The sequence below is a fragment of the Bos taurus genome, chromosome 8 (assembly GCF_002263795.3).
Source record: "Bos taurus isolate L1 Dominette 01449 registration number 42190680 breed Hereford chromosome 8, ARS-UCD2.0, whole genome shotgun sequence".
In the NCBI taxonomy this organism is placed as follows: Eukaryota; Metazoa; Chordata; class Mammalia; order Artiodactyla; family Bovidae; genus Bos; species Bos taurus.
Genome location: NC_037335.1, coordinates 60,717,991 through 60,722,203, shown reverse-complemented (window position 1 = coordinate 60,722,203; position 4,213 = coordinate 60,717,991).

Below are 4,213 nucleotides of genomic sequence, written 5' to 3'. Positions count from 1 at the left end.
TTTGTGCCCTTGTATATTGAACACTCAGAGCCAATAGACTGTTCTGGTACTTTGTTCCCCAAACTGTTTATGTTCACTATATTTATTACTGAAATTATGCTATTTAATTAACTATTAAGTAACTGCAGAGGCACAATGCTAAAGAAAAGACTTCTTGGTTCTATGAAAACAAATTCATAAAATGCTTTGGAAAGACTTGATATAAAGTGAGTATTTCAAAATTGCTTTGCGGTTAGATATGGATACACACATAGTTAAAAACGAAACAATAAAAATAAGGATGAGTTTTACACTCCACTTTGGAAGGCCCTTTAGTTCTTTTCCCTCTAAAGAGCCCAGTGCTGGACGTAATGGATGATACATACCGGATGAGAAAGAAACCATTAATTGTCTCATAAGAAGCCTTGCAGTTTTGACCTGGGACACTTGGAACTTTAACTCTAGGGGGCGTCAGGCACTATGTAAGAAGCCTATCTATCATGAGACCATCTAGCTAATAGGAAGCCCAGACGAGCCACACCGAGAAAGAGAGACACCGTGGTAACCCCCAGCTGTTTCAGCCATCTAGATTAGGGACCAGATGAGTAAGGAAGCCATCTTGGATATCTACCCTAGTTGAACTTTCAGATGATTCTAGCCCTAGCTAGAATCTGACTGCAACCTTAAAAGAGATCCCGAGGGAGAAACACCCAACTGAACCCAGTCCACCCACAAAACCATGAGAAATAATAATTTACTATTTTAAACCATTTAATACAAAGTGGGTTTGTTATATAGCAACAGATAACCAGGCTTTTGTGGATGAAAGGAGAAAGTTACAAGAAAAAGGTGGCTTCTAATGTCAAATACCATAAAGAGATCATGGAGGATGAGAAAAGACCATTGTGGTTAGCAATTGAGAAGTCACCATTGTCCTTCAAGCATTTCAGTTTCAACAGAATGGTGGGAGCAGCAGGCAAATTGGAAGTGTTCTAGGGCAAGTGAGTGGAAGGAAATTGATGCAAAGGTAGATTGGTTTTTTTTCTTTTTTCCTTTTTCTAATAGTTTCACATTCACTGATGATCCTTGCCCGAATCAATTATCTTATTGGAAATTGCAAAATGGTGATTTTCTAATTTTATCAGTCCTACATTTATTAGTTGACATTGTTCTATAAAGAAGTTTTCCCTCATCAATTGGGACTGAGCCTAATTTCTTCCAAAAAAAGGCAGATTAAATGCTTCATTCTTTCTCTTTAATTATCAATTTCCTGACAAAGGAGTTGGTGTTATAGTATTTCCATTGGTGGCAAATGAATGTTTTTCTCTTTTCTCTCCTTCTCTCTTTGAGTATCATTATGAATTCATGTGTGGACTCACGTATCACATTTATTCAATGTGTTACAATCAATTACAAAGTAAATTAGCCTTCAAAGAAGCAATGGAGGGTAGGGCTAAGGATGTGGTAAGAAAACTCCTGGAAGTACACAGTGGTTAAAAACACACACACACATGCACAATTTATCAATAATCAAAAAATGAAAATCAAAGGTATATAAAGGAGAAAAAAACTATAAAATACTCAATTCTGCTACTGAATATGTAATACCTCTCAAATTCTCACAGGTCCCAATAATGGCACGTAACGATATTCATATAGGTATCAGGTGGCTCAGTGGTAAAGAATCAGTCTGCCAGTGCAGTGGACACAGGAGATGCAGGAGACGCAGGAGACGTGGGTTCAAATCCTGGGTCGGGAAGATCCCCTGGAGGAGGAAATGGCAACCCAGTCCATTATTCTTGCCTGGAGAATCCCATGGACAGAGGAGCCTGGTGGACTACAGTCCATGGGGTCACAAACAGTCAGACATGACTGAGCACGCATGGAAGGAAAATATGAAGATATTCATAGCAGTATTGTTTTTGGTTGTGGGGAGTTGGGAGATAATTTGCATGCCCATAACTGAAATTATGGGCAAAATGTGGTGGATGGAGTATAATGCAGTAATTATAAGCAGTAGACTAGATCATAAAAACATGTTACTGCAAGGAAGAAAAAAAAAAAGAAAAAAATTACACTATTACTTATATAAGGAAAAAACATGTGTCTAAAACAATGATACACACTACAAATAGACATCTTCAGACAAAAGGATGTACACTAGACAGACTGGAACGATTTCCTATGGTGAGAAAGGGGGATGAGATTGGAAAATATGGAAAAAAGAGAATAATAACTAAATAAAGCAATGTGAGAGGCTTTGCAAGTGAGGAAGAGGATTGAGTCAACCCCCTCCATTTAAGTAAAAATAAATAAAAGACTATATAGACAAATTGCCACTACAATCATTCTGGAAAGTAAAATTTTAAAAACATTGACCTAGCAATTCTACTTTTAGAAATCTAGCCTAAGGAAATAGAAACTAACGCATATTAGTGTTATAACAGTGAGAAAAATACTCGACATGTATTCTTTTGCCCTCGCCCATACCTTGCAATACACATCCCCAGTGCTTCAGGGCAACCTCAGAGGTGTTTCGCAGGTGTTTGTCATGTGTCTGTGAACATGTATAGTCATGTGGTATTCGTGTTTAAATTCATCATCTCATGCTCCAGCCCTTTCCACTTGGTATTGCTATTTCCACTGCCTTTACTGGCTGTGGTTATGACTGTCACTGTCATTCATCTGGAATCCTTCAGCTGCTAAGGCTGCAGGGTGTTATTCTGCATTGTAGCCAAGGCTGTCTTGCTCTTCTCTTTGTTTTACGTACTATTAGAAGTCTATAATTTCCAGGAAATAACTCTTTCATTATTTTCTTACCATCTCCCTCCTCTGTTGATATCCCCACCCCAAACTTTTGCAAACCAAGTTGGAAAACAAATACAAGTAATAGACATGGTGGCCTTGAAAGTGAAATGGGAAATTCAAATCAAAACCACAATGAGATACCACTTCACATCCATTAGGATGGCTAGGCTAATATAAGAAAGAAAAAATGGAAAATAACAAGTGTTGATGAGGATGTAGAGAAATTGGAAACTTTGTGCATGGCTGATGGGAATGTAAAATGTTGTAGCCACTGTAGAAAACAGTTTGGTGGTTCCTCAAAGAGTTAAATATAGAATTACCGTATGATGCAGCAATTCCACTCTAATGTGGAATTCAACAGAATGGAAAGTAGGGACTCAAGCAAATACTTGTACATCAATGTTCATAGCAATATTATTCACAATAGCCAAAGGTGAAAGCAACATAAATATCCACTAATGGATGAATGGATAAAGAAAATGTGATGTATACATACAATATAGTATTATTAAGCTTTAAAAAGAAATGAAATTCTGATACATCCTATAGCAGGGTTTAACTGTGAAACATTACACTAAGTGAAATAAACCAGACCCCAAAGGACAAATATTGTATGAGGTATTTAGAATAGATAAATTCATAGAGACAGAAAGTAGAATAGAGGTAGCAGGGACTGGGGGAAGGGAGAATTGGAGAGTTACTGTTTAATAGATGCAGAGATCCTGTTTGGGATGATGGAAAAGTTCTGGAAATGGATGGTGGTGATGTTTGAAAAATATTGTGAATGTAGTTGCTATGAACTGAATTATGCATTCCCCCATTCATATATTGAAGTCTTAACCTCCCAATGTTATAGCATTTGTAGATGGGGCCTTGGGGAGATTTTAGGTTTTGAGGTCTTGAAGGTAGGACCCTCAAGATGAGATTAATGCCCTTATAAAAAGGGATACAGGGGCTTCCCTGGTGGCTCAGCAGTAAAGAGTCTGCCTGTCAGCAATGGAGAAATAGACACAGAGAACAGACTCATGGACACAGGGTCGGGCGGTTGGGAGGGGGTGGTGCGTGGAGGAGAGGGTGAGATGTATGGAGACAGTAACATGGAAACTTATATTACCACATGTAAAAGAAATAGCCAATGGGAATTTGCTTTGTGACTCAGGGAACTCAAACAGGGGCTTTGTATCAACCTAGAGGGGTGGGATGGGGAGGGAGATGGGAGGGAGGTTCAAGAAAGAGGAGACATATGTACACCTTTGGCTGATTCATCTTGATGTTTGACAGAAAACAACAAAATTCTGTAAAGCAATTATCCTTCAATTAAAATAATAATAATAAAAGAATCCGCCTGCCAATGCAGGAGGTGCAGGTTCAATCCCTAGGTTGGGAAGATCCCCTGGAGGAGGAAATGGCAACCCACTCCAGTATT